Genomic DNA, 20,874 nt, shown 5'->3' on the forward strand with positions numbered 1-20,874 from the left:
GGTGAGATCATAGTCCCACTTTTACTCTTTTTGAACTTATATTGGGATGAGAAAACATAAACGATTCTTTTGAACTAAGTGAACACAAGAACGGGAAAACAAACATTCTACATACGAGTTTAGAACAAAATCCTCAATTCGATTATCATTAATTACACTTGCCGGGTGTAAGCGAGAACTTATGTTATATGGCCATATGGGTTGACAACCCTCATCCTTGACGGTTCGCTACCGTCTACGGATGAAATATAATTTCGAGAATCAGTGTTTGTTCTAGCACTAAGTGATGGGGTATACAATGGAAGGAATGTTAAGCTTTGATAATTGGGTGCTCGTGAAACAAACTTTTGGAATGTATTACTATTATTTCATTGATGCAAATCTTGTGGTTCACTTGTACTTACTTACTTAAACCTATGATTTCACCAACGTTTTCGTTGACAGATTTCTATGTTTTTCTCAGGTCTTGCACGATATGTGAAACATGCTTCCGCTTACTATTTGATACTTGCATCCGATGTCGAGTATACATGCATTTCATGGAGCGTCTTTTGACTTTACTTTAAACCGTGTCGCCTAGATTTCAATCGTATCTATAACGTTGTAACTTAACTTTTGGTTGAACAATTCTTGTAAACTTTGAAACAATCTTTATTTTGAAATGAATGCGACATATTTTGGTCAAACGTTATCTTAAGACTTATAATCAGGTAATGGGACCCACGTAGCCGACGCCGTCACTTGATGATTTGTCGGGGTCGCTACACTATATTACATATATTATACCACACGAATACAACTATCTTATTCCAACTCGCTCGTTTCTTCTTCTTCTTCGGTTTTGGTTCGTTTTGCCAAGTTTCTAGGGATATATGATGTTCCCCTAATACGAGCCGTCGTTTTCCACATTGGTTTAGAAAAACCTGGTGGTTTAGAGGTTCCCGGGTTATTGTCACAACTTAAGAAATACGGGTGTTGACGATACATATAAAGTTCATCGGGTTTGGAATCAAATTTCTCTATTTTTATGCCCTTTCCCTTATTGTTCTCTTTTGCCTTATTAAATTGTGTTGGGGTAATTTCTATAACATCATCAGAATCCTTGTCGGGATCCGATTCATCGGAGAATTGGTAATCCTCCCAATACTTTGCTTCCTTGGCGGAAACACCATTGACCATAATTAACTTTGGTCGGTTGGTTGAGGATTTTCTTCTACTTAACCGTTTTATTATTTCCCCCAATGGTTCTATTTCTTCTTCCGGTTCCGATTCTTCTTCCGGTTCCGATTCTTCTTCTGGTTCTGACTCTTCTTCCGGTTCCTCTTCGGGAACTTGCGAATCAGTCCACGAATCATTCCAATTTACATTTGACTCTTTATTATTATTAGGTGAGTCAATGGGACTTGTTCTAGAGGTAGATATCTATCACATAATATCAAACGCATTAAGAGATTAATATATCACATAATATTCACATGTTAAAAATATATAGTTTCCAACAAAATTTGTTAAGCAATCATTTTTCAAGTAAACACGGTCGAAGTCCAGACTCACTAATCCATCCTAACAAACTCGATAAGATACACTAATGCAAAATTCTGGTTCTCTAAGACCAACGCTCGGATACCAACTGAAATGTCCCGTTCTTATTGATTAAAAACGTTCCATATTAATTGATTTCGTTGCAAGGTTTTGACCTCTATATGAGACGTTTTTCAAAGACTGCATTCATTTTAAAACAAACCATAACCTTTATTTCATCAATAAAGGTTTAAAAAGCTTTACGTAGATTATCAAATAATGATAATCTAAAATATCCTGTTTACACACGACTATTACATAATGGTTTACAATACAAATATGTTACAACGAAATAAGTTTCTTGAATGCAGTTTTTACACAATATCATACAAGCATGGACTCCAAATCTTGTCCTTATTTAAGTATGTGACAGCGGAAGCTCTTAATAATCACCTGAGAATAAACATGCTTAAAACGTCAACAAAAAAAAATGTTGGTGAGTTATAGGTTTAACCTATATATATCAAATCGTAACAATAGACCACAAGATTTCATATTTCAATATACATCCCATACATAGAGATAAAAATCATTCATATGGTGAACACCTGGTAACCGATATTAACAAGATGCATATATAAGAATATCCCCATCATTCTGGGACACCCTTCGGATATGATATAAATTTCGAAGTACTAAAGCATCCGGTACTTTGGATGGGGTTTGTTAGGCCCAATAGATCTATCTTTAGGATTCGCGTCAATTAGGGTGTCTGTTCCCTAATTCTTAGATTACCAGACTTAATAAAAATGGGCATATTCGATTTTGATAATTCAACCATAGAATGTAGTTTCACATACTTGTGTCTATTTTGTAAATCATTTATAAAACCTGCATGTTTTCTCATCCCAAAAATATTAGATTTTAAAAGTGGGACTATAACTCACTTTCACAGATTTTTACTTCGTCGGGAAGTAAGACTTGGCCACTGGTCGATTCACGAACCTATAACAAATATGTACATATATATATATATATATATATATATATATATATATATATATATATATATATATATATATATATATATATATATATATATATATATATATATATATATATATATATATATATATATATATATATATATCAAAGTATGTTCAAAATATATTTACAACACTTTTAATACATTTTGATGTTTTAAGTTCATTAAGTCAGCTGTCCTCGTTAGTAACCTACAACTAGTTGTCCAAAGTTAGATGTACAGAAAAAAATTGATATATATTATCTTGAATCAATCCACGACCCAGTGTATACACGTCTCAGGCTAGATCACAACTCAAAGTATATATATTTTTGGAATCAACCTCAACCCTGTATAGCCAACTCCCACATTACTGCATATAGAGTGTCTATGGTTGTTCCAAATAATATATACACATGGGTCGATATGATATGTCAAAACATTTGCATACGTGTCTATGGTATCCCAAAATTACATAATATATTAGAATACATATATAATACAATATAAGTTAGCTAGGATATGATTAATATAGATTTGTTACCAATTTTCACGTAGCTACAACAAGAAAAATTATCCAATCTTGTTTTACCCATAACTTCTTCGTTTTAAATCCGTTTTGAGTGAATCAAATTGCTATAGTTTCATATTGAACTCTATTTTATGAATCTAAATATAAAAAGTATAGGTTTATAGTCGGAAATATAAGTTACAAGTCGTTTTTGTAAGAGGTAGTCATTTCAGTCGAAAGAACGACGTCTTGATGACCATTTTGAAAAACATACTTCCACTTTGAGTTTATCCATGATTTTTGGATATAGTTTCATGTTCATAAGAAAAATCATTTTCCCAGAAGAACAACTTTTAAATCAAAGTTTATCATAGTTTTTAATTAACTAACCCAAAACAGCCCGTGGGGTTACTACGACGGCGTAAATCCGATTTTACGGTGTTTTTCGTGTTTCCAGGTTTTAAGTTATTAAGTTAGCATATCATATAGATATATAACATGTGTTTAGTTGATTTTGAAAGTCAAGTTAGAAGGATTAACTTTTGTTTGCGAACAAGTTTAGAATTAACTAAACTATGTTCTAGTGATTACAAGTTTAAACCTTCGAATAAGATAGCTTTATATGTATGAATCGAATGATGTTATGAACATCATTAGTTCCTCAAGTTTTCTGGATAAAGCTACTGGAAATGAGAAAAATGGATCTAGCTTCAAAGGATCCTTGGATGGCTTGAAAGTTCTTGAAGCAGAATCATGACACGAAAACAGTTCAAGTAAGATTTTCACTCGAAATAAGATTGTTATAGTTATAGAAATTGAATCAAAGTTTGAATATGAGTATTAACTTGTATTAGAAAGATATCTTACTATAAATAAGAAAGATTTCATGAGGTTGGATGATCACTCTACAAGATTGGAAGTAAGCTAGCAAACTTGGAAGTATTCTTGATTTTATGAAACTAGAACTTGTAGAATTTATGAAGAACACTTAGAACTTGAAGATAGAACTTGAGAGAGATCAATTAGATGAAGAAAATTGAAGAATGAAAGTGTTTGTAGGTGTTTTTGGTCATTGGTGTATGGATTAGATATAAAGGATATGTAATTTTGTTTTCATGTAAATAAGTCATGAATGATTACTCATATTTTTGTAATTTTATGAGATATTTCATGCTAGTTGCCAAATGATGGTTCCCATATATGTTAGGTGACTCACATGGGCTACTAAAAGCTGATCATTGGAGTGTATATACCAATAGTACATACATCTAAAAGCTGTGTATTGTACGAGTACGAATACGGGTGCATATTTGTAGAATTGTTGATGAAACTGAACGAGGATGTAATTGTAAGCATTTTTGTTAAGTAGAAGTATTTTGATAAGTGTATTGAATTCTTTCAAAAGTGTATGAATACATATTAAAACACTACATGTATATACATTTTAACTGAGTCGTTAAGTCATCGTTAGTCGTTACATGTAAGTGTTGTTTTGAAACCTTTAGGTTAACGATCTTGTTAAATGTTGTTAACCCAATGTTTATAATATCAAATGAGATTTTAAATTATTATATTATCATGATATTATGATGTACGAATATCTCTTAATATGATATATATACATTAAATGTCGTTACAACGATAATCGTTACATATATGTCTCGTTTCAAAATCATTAAGTTAGTAGTCTTGTTTTTACATATGTAGTTCATTATTAATATACTTAATGATATGTTTACTTATCATAATATCATGTTAACTGTATATATAACCATATATATGTCATCATATAGTTTTTACAATTTTTAACGTTCGTGAATCACCGGTCAACTTGGGTGGTCAATTGTCTATATGAAACCTATTTCAATTAATCAAGTCTTAACAAGTTTGATTGCTTAACATGTTGGAAACACTTAATCATGTAAATAAAAATTTCATTTAATATATATATAAACATGGAAAAGTTCGGGTCACTACACCCAGTTTACGAATCGATACGCTGAATGTTGAAAAAGTTGAATGAAGCAGCAGAAACTGTAGGCAACCGTAAACGACCTTAGTCGTCGGAAGTTTGATGATAAAGAATAATATGTTGGAAAATCTCAGAAAAGTTGGAACTGGAAAACGGGTTGAGCTAACCACGAAGGAGACCAAGGATAAATACAAGGACCATACCCTATATTCAAAGAATCCAGATAATTCTGGATCCGTTAAAATCTTTAGAGAATATCTTGCTCCGTGCTCATGTTAAAATCTTGCAGAAAATCTTTCTTCTTCAACAATTGAACTTATAAATTCCAAAATATCATCATAAATATCTTCGATATTTCTGAGGATATTTTCATAAATATTTTCGTCCGAAATTATATACCTCTTCGTGTTATCTGTATTACATCATATTGAAAACTATTTTAGTTTTCAATATTCTGTAACATCTAAGTATAAAATATGAATGATTTTGAAGTAGTGTTGAGGACTGAAGCATGAGTTAGTATAATATAATGACACTTGATCAACGTGATTATATTACAGTAAGTCATGCTGAGTTTCTAATGGAACGTGATGATTCACAGATCATAACGTCATCATGTGCCATGGTACATAACTGTTTCATTCTGCTTAACTTCTGAACATATCAAGAAAATATATCCTTGATAGCTCTATTCGCAGTGACTCTGGTAATTTGACAAATCAAATCGTGCTATTACGTTCTTTCTTGTTTAGAACATTAAGTTCATTCGAAACTCCATACTTACGAATTCTGGACCATTACTCGCTTATTTAGAGATCGAAGAGAGAATAAAAAGGCAAAGAGCTCCAAAATATAAGAGAAAATATAAAGCCCAATAACAACACGAAGGTTATAAACTGTGGATATTAATACGAATAGCAATATAAAGACACGGCAGAATTAAGAATAGTATTACCCCAAGGTAATAGTAGAAGTAAACAAATTTTTCTGGTGGAAGCTTGAAAAGAAGGATGACAGAAATGATAATTAGGAAAAATATCAAGGATTAGAACTAGATTAAGCATTTTCACAATCTTTTAGATGTATGAACAAAGAAAGAAAATATAGGAATGGTGAGAATAATGGAACGGAAGAGTTAATTTATAATGGAAATATCAGTCAGAGTAATCGAGGCAGATCACCGTAATTAATTATAGAGATCTTAATTTCCTTACTCGCCGAAGAATCAAATCTTTTAGATTTTGAAGATTTTCTTTAAATCCCTTGAATTCCGGAATTCAACCAAGTTAACGTCAAAAGCTAAGACGCACTTTATTTTCTAAATTCAACCTGACTACGTCAAAAGCTAAGGCAAATCTTATTTTCCACATTTCAATCTTTTGTGATAGCTTCATTCGTGCTCTTCGAATAATTGAATTATTTTATCTGTATTATTCAATAATGATAAAACTCTATTTATCAGCTCATACTCGTCAGGGAAACATATTTATTGTTAGCCATGATGACCTCACTCAAATTTCGGGACGAAATTTCTTTAACGGGTAGGTACTGTGATGACCCGGGAATTTCCGACCAAATTTAAACCTGAATCTTATTTGATTTCTATACAATAAGCAAAGTCTGTAATGTTGAGTCTCAAAAACTTTTGAACTTTGTTCATGTAATAAGTTAAACCTTTGACGGTTCCCGACGATTCACGAACAAATGTGTGTAAATAAATATGTAAATATAAATGTAAGTATTGAAAATAATAAAATATAAATGAATCCTTAGAAATTTAAAATTAGAATAATTAAATCACTGTTATTATATAAATATATATATGATGTTATAAAATATATATATATATATATATATATATATATATATATATATATATATATATATATATATATATATATATAATATATGAATATTAACTATTCAGTAAAAGTTATCACATAATATAATAATACACAAATAATAAAGGATATTGTATTAAATTACAAGTTTGAAGCTAAGTGATATATTAATATCATTATCATTAATTTCATCATTTTTATTATTGTTAATATTCATATTAATATTTATATTAGTAATAATATTACTTCTAAAATAAAATATATATATAATATATAATTTGTGTTATTATTATTAATGTTAGTATTATCATTAATAATATAAACGTAACTAGTATTATTATTAGTTATTATTAAATGTATTAATATTATCATATCTGTATTATTATTAATATTTATTTTTGATATTATTATTATTATTATGAATTTAATATTTAGTATTATTAATTGTATCTCGATAGCATTATTAATAAATTATTAGTTTTATTATTAGTATTAATATTTTATAACATTACCAATAATAAAATTTATGAATTACATCTATATACGCAAAAATATTCACACACACACACACACACACATATATATATATATATATATATATATATATATATATATATATATATATATATATATATATATATATATATATATATATATATATATATATATATATATATATATATATATATATTCATATATATATATATATAATTACATATATATACATATAATACAGATATATGTATATAAATGAATACATATACAGATTTTATATATATAAATATATGTGTATATATATAAAAATAAAAATTACAATTTAATATATAAATAAATACAAAAAAAAAAATCATTCTTTCTGTTCAAATCACTTTCAAGCCCGTGGAAGATTGTTTTCTGTCTCCAATATGTATCAATCAGTGTTAAAGTATATGAATGAATCCAAATTCTGTTGCAGGTCTTAATCTTTGAGATTAATTTTTATTATTTTTTTTTTCTGATTAATTGTCCTAGACGAATCAATTGGCTATAAAACAAAGAGATTACACTGTGATATTACTCCTTTTAATCACCATTACATCTTTAATATCAATTACCAACTCATACAGCTTTTTATTTAGTTGAATTAAATCAAAAGGAACGATGAACACAAGCACTGCCCTGTTCTTGTTTCAATTTTCAAATAGATTGATTTTTTTTTACGAATTTCAAAAATGAGAAATGCAAGATTGGTATTAATCTGTTATGTAAACTATCTGGAAAGTTTAGAGGTCCAAATCATTCTATCAAATTTTAATTTTGGAGTCAAAGTTGATTTTAAAAAAGTCAAACGGCCGTTCTTTCGTGAAATTCATGAATGTGCTTATGTTTCAAGTCAAATTGAGAGGTTAGAAAGTTTCTAAGAACGAATTTGAACTTATTTCATTCAGGAATCGGGGCCTAAAACTTCCTAAATTTACGAGAGTGATTTAGAGTTCTTGAAGAACTTAACGAGCTGTTACAGCTCTTTTATTTTTATTTATGTTGTTTTAATTAATTCAAATAAACTCCTAATTGATTCTGTGTCATTTATGGATTCTAAATTTCATATGAAACTCATTACAAGAACGGATTGATCTCTGATCGAATTTACGAAAGTTAGAGAAGATGATAACTGAAAAAATCGGATTAAATATTAATGGGTTATGCATTAGATCAGAAAAATGGATACAGCGGGTTGGTTAAGAGAGGTGACGGGTTAGCGAGGGGTCTTGGGTTCGATCCTCAATTGGTGCATTCTTTTTACTTAAGGCTTCTAAAGGTAGTTTTTTTATTTATTTATTATTTTTACTATTATTAGTATTATTATTATTGTTATTATTATTATTGTTGGTATCATTAATTGTTAATACTATTAATTATTAGCATTATAATTGTTACTAGTATATAATTGTTATAAGTATTATAACTATAGTATTATCATTTAATATTAGTATTATTATTATTAGGATTGTTATTATTGTTATTGCTATTATTAACTTGTATTATTGTTAAATGTAAGTATTATTATCATCATTATTTTAATTATTATCCTTAACTTAGTTATTATTAATATTAGTAGTAAATCAGTAATATCAAAACTATCATATTTTATTTTTTAAACAAATAAATATTTTGTACATAAAACATATTTTTTACGTATATATTAATATTTTATATATAAATTATATTAACATCACATATATAAAAACTTACATACAACAAATTAAGTATTCTTAATATAATACTAAATATATATAGATATCAAAATAACTATATTAATCACTTTAAATACATATACAAAATAAATATATACAACATATAATTTAAGATATAAAATAAAGTACATATTTTTAAAATGGAATCTAATATAGATCTTATATAACTACAAAATATATATAAATAATATATATTAACAAAGGAAATTTCTAGATTTCAATTATATGTTTTAATATATATAATTGATATAGGTTCGTGAATCCGAGGTCAACCCTGCATTGTTCAGTTTCGTCATATGTATTTTTACTAAAAAATACATCATGTGAGTTTCATTTGCCTTTTTACCCTTTATATTTTTGGGCTGAGAATACATGCAGGTTTTATAACTGTTTTACGAAATAGACACAAGTACGTGAAACTACATTCTATGGTTGAATTATCGAAATCGAATATGCCCTTTTTATTAAGTCTGGTAATCTAAGAATTAGGGAACAGACACCCTAATTGACGCGAATCCTAAAGATAGATCTATTGGGCCTAACAAACCCCATCCAAAGTACCGGATGCTTTAGTACTTCGAAATTTATATCATATCCGAAGGGTGTCCCGGAATGATGGGGATATTCTTATATATGCATCTTGTTAATGTCGGTTACCAGGTGTTCACCATATGAATGATTTTTATCTCTATGTATGGGATGTGTATTGAAATATGAAATCTTGTGGTCTATTAAAATGATGGAAATGATTATTTATGTTAAACTAATGAACTCACCAACCTTTTGGTTGACACTTGAAAGCATGTTTATTCTCAGGTATGAAAGAAATCTTCCGCTGTGCATTTTCTCATATTAGAGATATTACTTGGCGTCATTCATGACATATTTTAAAAGACGTTGTATTCGAGTCGTTGAGTTCATCAAGATTATTATTAAGTCAATTATAGTTGGATATATTATGAAATGGTATGCATGCTGTCAACTTTCGATGTAATAAAAGTTTGTCTGTTAAAAACGAATGCAATGTTTGTAAAATGTATCATATAGAGGTCAAGTACCTCGCAATGTAACCAAATGTAATGTATTCGTCCAGATGGATTAGGACGGGTCGTGAAAATATCCCGGAGAGTCCCTGCGATCTTGGGCAGATTTGTTCGGCCTTTTCAGGTTTTTATCCCGAACGCTTGTCTTTTGTATTAAACATGTATTCTTACTTTTTATGTTTAATAATGCGTTCCGATATTGCCATGATAGCTTAACTTATCTGTATGTTGCCATGATAGAAGTTTGGGTTAGCGTAATTATGTTAATTTAGTACGATTACTGTTATAATACTGAACTAGGAAGTCTGATAGATTTGTATGCTAGCATCTTAAGAATTGACCAACTTAGGTTGTGATCAGGACTTGTCCACCTATATGAAATTAGCTACTTCATAGGATTAAGACCCCTGGTTATACTGTATCTGAAGATTCTATGAACTCGGTATGGCCGGAGTTCCCGAGAGGCATCTAATGCACTTTTAGGACACGGAACCTAGGAATTGAGACATGAATGACCTAGTATGCCTATTAACTGTTCCAAAGAGACCTCTTAGGAGCTGTTAAGATCTAGTTAGTGCCTTTACTGTAAGACCCAATCCTATTGCATGTTCTTGTCTGATTGTTGCCTTAGGTCTTAGTCATATCAACTGTTTAGGTACTCATTAGGTTTCTATCTGCTTTACTATCAGTATATTAACTGTAATGCTGTATAATGTTTGATTTGTTGAGATCTCATTAGTATGATGAAATGGTTGTTAGTTTTCATTTAAGGTTTTGCCAACTTAAACCGACGGACTCCTTCCGTTTGTGATCAGTGTTCAATCAACACGGCACGTTGTTATTCAGTTACCTAAACTGATAACGATGGTTAGGATTAGAGCTTAACTCACTAATAAACCTAGTACTTTACTGAGGATAACCTCCGAGGTATTGCTACACTTCAGTTATATGACCAAGTGACATACCTCTCACTACTCAAAGAGAACTCCGAGAGTTCAGAGATAAGTAGGTCTGTGTAATTGGCTCATCCAGCCAGATCTACGTCAATCCAAGCATAGTCTTAACATAAGCATAATTACCTTTCCCTAACCCAATACTGATGTCTTGGTCAACATTTCTCTGATCTGCATACTCCGGATATCCTTCCACTTTATTTACTTTTTTGCATTTAGGACCTTTAGCTAAAATCAACTACTATCTTTTATCCAGGTAATTTAACTAAAAGACAATTATCCACTTGATCTTCAATTCGTTAATCAGCATAAAATTTGACACTAGGTTAACTTACATCTTCTACACCTTAGAAAGTAAAAGTAAATTTAGGCCCCGCAAAATATAAATAAACGAAGACGCTGTGTGCTACCGAATCGGACATCGTGCGACCTAACGACACCGCACAAAACAAAACCATCCGTTAGTGGCATATCAGCTGTCTCTCTTCTTGGCGCCGCTGCCGAAAATCGAATATTTTGATCGAGAAAGATTTTAAGCAGACAAAGTATTGTTTGGTGGTGTCTAAGAAAGACAATTATACACGGACTTGGTTATTGGATTTTCTGAACAGTCTCTAATTATATTGGAACCAAAAGGATCCTGCCTCTCCGTAATCGGCCTAGCCACCTCGATACGAGTAATCTGTGAGAAGTCCTATCAGTTAAGATATCCGATCTGGTTAGCGACCGAATTTCAAGAATAATTGTTTTTATTAAATTATCGATCCTTTTAGTAAATTAATATTTTCTAAAAGTTACTTTTAAGTCTTTTTAAAACAGAAAATATATAAAAAAATGAAACAACAAGATACCCTTGCTTCTATGCATAAGTCATGCTTAGAGGACAGATGAGGACTAATCACCTTAGGAACCGAAGAAACTCCTGAAATCAGTTCACACATGATTAAACTAGTCAGTATGATCTGTAAATTTCAAGGATTATCGACTGAAAATCTTAACTTTCATATAAATAAATTTATCAGTCTGGTTGACTCTTTTAAGAAGGAATCAAACGAGAAAAACATTTTAAAACTTCATCTTTTTCAATATTCACTTTCTGCACACGCTTCAACATGGTTTGACGCACTTAACCAGAATTCAATCCGTACATGGGAGGATTTAGCCACTAAATTTCTAAACAAATTTTATCCACCCTCCCTGCAAACCTGTTTAAGAAATGACATCACAAACTTTTCTCAAAAAAAAAAAAAAAATGAGTCATTGTGTCTAGCATGGAATAGAGTAAAGATGATGCTTAAAAGATGTCCTTATCATTCGTTAAGTCGGGCAGATATAATCTGTACGCTTTACAATGGTTTGACCAAGGGTGATAAGTCTCTCTTAGACATGGCCTCGCAAGGCAATTTCATGTCCCGAACAGCAGACGAAGCATGGAATCTCTTAGACGCAATAGCTGCACAGCAGGAATATTGGAACAATGAAGCTGCTGAGAAGGATGACGTCTTCGCTCATACGGTAAAAATGTTGGAAACCAGGTTACAAGATCTCACCCTCACTCTTCAAAGTTTACAAATTCCTAAAAACTCCGATGCTACTAGAACCAATCTAAGGTATCCTTACCCTAGATGGGCACACAAACAGCAAAATAGCTCGGATCATAATATAATATTTCCATTGCACAAACCTACTCTCCACTCTAAGGAAATTTTAGATGAATTTATGAAAAAGCAATATATAATAAACCTTCAAGTCATAGAATGCCAGAACAAATTTGACACTAGGTTAACTTACACCTTCTACACCTTAGAAAGTAAAAGTAAATTTAGGCCCCGCAAAATATAAATAAACGAAGACGCTGTGTGCTACCGAATCGGACATCGTGCGACCTAACGACACCGCACAAAACAAAACCGTCCGTTAGTGGCATATCAATTCCCTGCAAATTTTTGAGGGTGCCATGAAGATCCAACATTGGTGTGATGAGGTGGCATGCCATCTTTTTCCGACTGTCCTACAGTCTGCTGCCAGAGAATGGTTCGCCAAACTGTCACCTATCGGCATTACATGCTTCGCAGATCTGCGGGAGAAGTTTCTAATGCAATATAAAAACCTTCGAAGGCACACACTCACGCACATGTACGCTCACAAAATACTAGCGTATCGGGGGGAGAAAATTGAAAATTTCATCACCAGATACATGTTGGAATATCAAAAAATTCCAGGCCTCTCAGAAACACAACAGTTTTCGGGGTTCATAACATGCCTGGACAAAGAAGCACACATGTCACTCGTCGTTGAACTCCGTTGGAACATCCCGAATACTTTTGCTGACGCCGTGACGGTAGCAAGACAATATCAAAATTCTGGACGAGAGAGGTAAGATGGATATCATCTGGACGAAAAGAAGCGAGATGATTACATGCAAAGCGAAAGCCGGCATCGACATGATGGTGGTCGGCGAAGCGACAGTCATCATATAAGCCACAACTGCCACGGAAAAAGCCATGATAGTCATAAGCATGAAAAAAGCAGTTGGAGGTTATATGATAAAGGATCTCTAATAGACACTCTGACAAAAACCCCAAGAGAGATACTACTGACGGAGTCGGTAAAAGCCAAATTCACCCCGCCGACACCAATGGAAAAAAGGGACGGCCAAAAGTCAGACAAGTACTGTGAATTCCATGAGGACAACGACCATGACACCGATGAATTCAAAGCGCTGATGTGTGAAATTATTGCAAAAATTAAAGCTGGTGAGCTTAACCATTTGATGCAGGGTCAAAAATTCAAAAAATCTTATCCAAACAAAACATTCAGTTGGCAGAAAGAAGATAGGAAGAAGCGTGAAAAGGCGAAAGACAAAGTGGTAATCAACATGATCAATGTGGAAGAAGACGAACACTTCACGCGCAATTCCTGAAAGGATGTTGCAATTACTTTTCCAAGGCTCACGGGACAAGACTCCCGAGAAGAACCAATGGTGATAGACAGGCTAATAAATGGTTTTCGCGTTTCAGATATGTACACCGACACAGGAAGTGAAGTTGAAATTTTATACGCTCATTTCCTTTCCTAGCCCCCAAAGTGTGTTGGAAGGAAAATGAGGCAATCTAAAGCAATCATCTCCGGATTCACGGGGTCTACCAAACAACCCGTTATCATGCTCAAGGCAACAATCACCATAGGTACTCAGCCTTATCTTCGAAGTGAAGTCATAGACCTTTAAGTCGTTAAATCCATAACCAATACGAATGTCATTTTTGGGAAGAAAATTTTTCAAGAAGTTTGGTGCAATAGACTCCACCGCTCACGGTTTGCTTAAATTCCCAACCTGAAAAGGCGTGGCGACGGTTAAATCTACTAGAAAGTCCTTCCTGTGAACAGTGAACAAACAAGGAAGACAATACATAGGAACAAGGGGGAACAAAACATATCCTATAAGAAGAATGTGTGTCAGTCCTTAAAAGGTTAACCTACTTAACGCCACCGGCACACTCAACTAGGGAAAAAAACTGCCACCAACTACGAAACAGGACAGGGCAGTGCCGGTAATTATCACCAGTCACAGTGGGAAAAACAATTTATGATGGCTACACATGCCACGAATGGTTACTCAAACCCGGCACACAAGCGTTCCAAGCCAAAAAGCTGCGAAAGCTCCAACCGGGACAGCACACCGTCTAAGGGAAATAAAAGTGGCTAGACGTCACACTGAAGTTTAGACTGGTATCTTTATTGAAACTGATCACTTCAGCCAAGGTTATCTTGATATTTATGTTCTTCTTTTCAAATAAGAAACTCTGTATGTCTTTTTTAAAATAAATAAAATACTTCTCTGTTTACAATAAGTTTGTTATGCTATTTACAACGTTGTTCACATATAAAGTTGCCGTCTAGCGGCAGACGGATTCAGACATCCAAATAAGTCCCATACGAGTTACTTGCACCCCCTTAAGAGGTGATTGTCTAGCCCTCATTAGTACAAGTTTATACTGATAAACGGCCAAAGAATAGATGGCATACACACATGTGACTGCACAGTGTACACGCCAAAGCTAATACAAATGTAGTCAAGACCTACATATGAAGACACAAACTAGTTCGAATAAAAGAGCACCATAACACAAAATAGTCTGAAACATATAAATGATTAATCACATAATTTCATTACAAAAAGTATCATAGTTACAAAAGTGTATGCAACAAATACAATGCACGTCATTAAAACTTATAATCCAACACTTGTTGAACTGTTGCAGCATCGGAGGCACAGCGCTCCTCAAAGAAGGAAAATCAGATCTCCGACAGCGCCTGCTCGACAGCCTGCACCTCCCTGACAGCACCCGAGACAACCTTTCCAGAAATGTCAGGATGAAGAGTAACTTCACCGCCAACATGATGCTTCTGCATCATTCGCAGTGAATGCTGGAAGCTTGCTGATACAAAACTCTTCACATAGGCATCAAAGGGTACCTTCACAGTGTCGGAATTGATGGACCTCTTCAGCATAGAAGGCAATGCATCTTGCAGACGTCTGCACTCGGTGATTATCTCTTTGTAGGGAGGCAGAGGATATTTTCTTGTCCTTTTCTGCCAACCTCTCCACCTGCTGTTGCACCAACTCCTCAGCAGCCTTCAACCTTTTCTCCAAACCCTCAACAGAAGCCTCCCGGGCCTTGCCTGCCTCATCCTCCTGGGCAAAACTATCCTACAAGAAGGCATTTAAAGTCACAATGGCCCGGACATGAGCAACCTTTTTTTATTTTGCGGGATGGCAACGACAGTCTGCAGTACAGTGGAAGAAGATCCCTTCTCTAGGGCGTCTTTGAAACCATCATAGTCGATATCCAGATGGAGAAAGCTCGGATGATGTCATCACCAATGGAAACGTCAAAAGTGACATCATCGAAACTCTCCAGCGTGTACCTATACTACCCACCCTCCTCTTCATCCTCCACCATGACGGGCTCCGTTGACGCGCCACTACTGTCAGAAGCAGATGAGCCTGCCGGGACTGCAAAAATAACATATTGTTACTACACATTACATATTACTATAGGCAGATAAGTATGTCAAAGCGTGCAAATTACCTTTGGCCCTTTAGCTCTCAGTTGGGAAGCTACTTAATCTTCCTCTTAACAAGCGATTGTTCCTCAGTAACAGTCGCGGAGGAAGGACCAAGTCGGCCCCATCACCGGTGTTTTGTTCCAGATCCTGGAGAACAACGTCCGGCTCACCTTCCGGATTAACAACAACCTGGTCAAATTGTAAGTCATCGAGGTTGCTGAAATCCATGACATTGCTGAACTCCATCACTGTTACTAACAAATATACATAGTCAGTTCAAAATTACCACACAAAATCATAACAAATGGCTAGGATCAGTCTCCACCTTCTCCATCAAGATGGATGACAGGCTTGAAATTCGCATTCGGCCATTGATGGCTCGCTCCTCCCATAACAAGCATGGCCTCCGAGTATGATCGTCGGGGAAAGTTGAAGTTTTGGATGGCCAAGATACGTGCCTTATGGGCATCGTTTAACACCGGAACCTTGTTGGCTCTCTTCTTCACTTTGTCTACCCACTCGCACAGGGCAACAAACCGTTCTGGCAGCTCCTCTCTGCCAACATAAAAGAAAGACTCTCGCCATTCCTTTAACGAGGTATCCATGTCACCAGTAAAGGAGAAAAAACCGCCTTCGCTTGATGGTGAACCAAACCACTTAAGACCTTGATACAATGAAGCAATAGTGAAACATGTGTAAAGTAGGGAGAATGTGATAGTAATTCAGATACATCTCCCACATCACCAATTTTTGGTACGTGTGAAGATGTAACTGGGCAGGCGCTATCTTATAATGTGTAAAGAATTGATACATAAACTCAGAATAGGGCAACCAGAAGTTGCCCACTGTAATGGATGCACCATACAAGGTCACCATGTTCTGTGGAGGTTTATGGGCACGATGATTGGCGTCCGGAACTGCCAACACATAATTGGCCAAAAAGGGTATTTTTCCACTAACTCATGGAGATAATCATCGCAGACCCGACTCATAATATTATCAATATCTATAAAAGCCCTAGAAGATGACTCTACAACATCTACGCTAGTTGATGTGGAAGACTGATCCGCCATTTATATATCAATAAAAATGCACGATAAAACAAAGGAAGGAAGAAGAAAAGAGAAAGAGTTACCTTTTTCGTGTAAAAATTGTTTGTTTTTGGCAGAAGGCGCGTTTGCAGATACGAAGGTTGTAAAAAATGAGAAGAATGAGGGCGATGGCTATTTATAGGTTTAAAGGAAATTGATCCAACGGTTGAAATTAGAGACACATCTCTAAAAAAGTAATGATTAAATTGAAAAAAGTTGTCCCTTGGTAATCGTTTCCAAAAGTTGAAAAGTGGAAAAATACAAAGGGGGGCGTGCCTGCAAAAAACTGTCTTTCAAACTAATGAGTATTTAAAGAACGTCCAATCAGCAACATGGGTTCATTCTCAAGTTTGGTAAAGGCAACCGTTCTGGATACCTTCGGTTTTGGATCATACACTGAGTATACCCTCTTGTTTTTAAATTTTATGGTAGATAAGCTAAGTTCCTATTTTAATCTAAAGTAATCTAAAGCAATCTTAATGTAAGGTAATCTAATGTAATTATCCTAAGTTTAAATATGTTTTTTTGGTTCTTGCTACTGATTCCCTGGTATTTTGATAACAGAGCTTCACACGAACTATTCAACAAACCAAGTGGCTAGGCCAACTATGGAGAGGCATGATTCTTTTGGTTCCAATATAATTGGAGACTGTTCAAAAAATTCAACAACCAAGTCCGTGTATTATTGTCTTTCTTAGACACCACTAAATGATTGCGAATAGATTTGATAAGGGTAGTATTGTCTTATACGAGTTCCCTGCAGCGGCGCCAAAAAACTTGTTACTCCCCTAATATGATCGAAACAGACGGTTTTATTTATGCGGTGTCCTTAGGTCGCAAGGCAACAGAATTAGCTATCAAGAGAGAGAACAATAGTTTTAAATTTATATTTAGCGGGGCCTAAATCGTACTACTCCTTATTATGGTGAGTAAGGGAAGTATGACCTAGAGTCATATTTTTAAGATATCAGTAGAATCGAACCTATAATTAATGCTTAAGATAATCCTAAAGTAAAGGAGTAGTGGTTTATACCTAATTTTGGGTTTTCTGGTTTATAAGATAAAATAAAGTAAATACGATAAAATTTGTAATTCGGATAAGGTTAAAATAAGGGCGTACTATGGTTTCATCAGTTCCTTATCCAAGATTATGGAATGCTTGCTCATGAATAGGTAGTGACCTTGTATTCATTGCATTGGTCTTAAACGCCCCCTGTCATAAGACATGTCACTGGGTAATGCGTTAGGCTTGAAGATTCTGAATAGACAGCAACGTCCCTTACCCCCGATGCTCGTGCAGTCTAACTACAGTCATACACGTTCAAACGGCTCATCCAATTGAGCGACTCGGTTGGGTGATGTATTAACATTCCACAAAGGTCTAAACTTTCTTAAGTATAATAGAATACAAAGTATGCCATATTCGAGAGACATGATGTGTTTTGATGCTTTCATTAATGATTGGGTTTAAAAGATAGTTAGACCCTTGAAAAGAGTTCAACCATAAAGAACACCATGGCCAAGTCAGGTTTGACTTCCATGAACACGTTTGGTTATCCGAACGGTCCAATCCTTTATGTGTTTAAACAAACAGTTCCTTAATTAACTAAGAATCCCTCAAGTGGGATGCAATGTTTGAGACCACGTTATGGTGAAGTGTACTAATCAGCACTGACCAGTTTCCATGGCCTTACTTAGCAGAGGTACAAATTACAACAACCGTTGTGCTTCAGCGTACATGTACGAAGTTTATATGCTTGGTGACTACACTATCATATTCTAGGACCGACAATGTACTATGGGTCTACTTAGATGTTTCACTACGAAAGATTTCTCTGTCGGAATCCAAGGCTCGATGGACTTACTATAACTGGTTTGCCTCAATCAAACTTGCGTTATATCCGCTAGACTTCTCTTACCAAGGGGTGACACAGATAGTGTACTCTGAATCGGGGTTCGCGACTTCCCAATAACAGAGCCAATAACTACGTTCTATTAGTTGGAAAAGCTATTGAGTTTAAAGCATAATCGAAAAGCATCTTGACAGCATACACAAACCATAATATTATTTCGGCATTATAACTGACTACATCATAGCATACACTAAATATAACTACTCGCTAATCATGGCAATGATATTGTTGGTTAAGATTCCAATCATAATATTGAAAAGTTAATCACTTTGTTTTGATGATGACACAAAAGAGATAAGTGCTTAATCATATGTAAGATGCCATGAGTTCATAAGCCTACACTATCTCTAGCAATAGACCAATGCATAAATAATCATCTTGGTAAAAGTGGTACGCAACTACACCACGGTCGACCGTGAACTTGACCGTGTGTGTCCTGTACCAACGAATTTAAGTATTTCTAAAACTGTCAATCTACGGCTAACCTCACGATGAATCGCAGCTCGACCGCAGTTTTCTCTGTTACCAAATTCATCCACTTTAAGTTAGACCACTTTGAGGCATCTATAATTTACAAAACCTTTTCAAACATACTTATAATAGTTGCCCTTTTGATCTCAAAAGAGTTTTGAACCAAAAGATGTTAATTCCTAGTAATCACACCTAATGACATCTTAATGACATTTGAAGCCCAATTAAGGTTAAACACCAAAAGTGTTTTATCTTTCATTTGTTACCAAATTTCATTCAAATACATACTAGTGATGGTCATTAAAAGTCCCAACAAAAGAGATGCTCTCCCATGAATCTTATGTATCATTTTTATGTATTATTGTGAACTAGTAAATTGTTAAAGTCTCAAATTATGTTCCAACTAGATTCAAACTAGTTCATTTGAGTTGTAACAATGTTTCAAAGGGCAATATACTTCCATTAGCAAAATAACAAGTAATTAAGAAAGGTTGATGAAGTTTTTGGAAGATAATGGTTTGTCAAGAGACAAGATTCTGCAATTACCCCATTAAGTAATCAATGACAAATGGTCAAAGCTTGAAGACTTTCTTCTTTTATGGACATGTCGACTTTTACACTTATGTTCAAAACAAAAAGGGTAATGGGGATGATTTCAGAGATAATTGGCCTTTAGTTGCAGCTATTCAACAAGGGAAAATGACAATTTTCAAAGGACAAAAACAGCTATAAGAATCAGATGTCAGAGGTACACGGTCGAACCACGATCGACCATGCAGCGAGCCGTACAGCTTCCAGACAGATTTCTCTCTCCTATAAAAGCCAAGCCTTGAAGAATTTGAAGACTCACCTCTTGCACTCATATTTTCTCATACTTATTGATATCATTCTTATAATTAATTGTAATCTTTTTAGAGTGATTCTAGCAAGAGTACTCGTAAGCTTAAGTTGTAAGTTTACTTGTAAACTATCTTCTTAAAGGGATCTAGAAGGTAGTTGTGTTTTCACTAGGATAGTTCATTAGGATCTTGTGGTAAGAGATATAGGTGTTTGTGAAGTTTTCAAAGGGATGTAAGGGTTCACAAGTTGCGACTTATCGAAGTACTAGTGTTGTATCCGGACACTCCACCGAGTTTGGAGTATCATAGTGAAGAAAAATCTCAATTCGTAGAATTGAGCAGTGGATTAAGGAAGATTTGTTAACATCTTCCCGAATCACTATAAATAGTT

The sequence above is a fragment of the Rutidosis leptorrhynchoides genome, chromosome 3 (genome assembly GCF_046630445.1).
Source record: "Rutidosis leptorrhynchoides isolate AG116_Rl617_1_P2 chromosome 3, CSIRO_AGI_Rlap_v1, whole genome shotgun sequence".
NCBI lineage: Eukaryota > Viridiplantae > Streptophyta > Magnoliopsida > Asterales > Asteraceae > Rutidosis > Rutidosis leptorrhynchoides.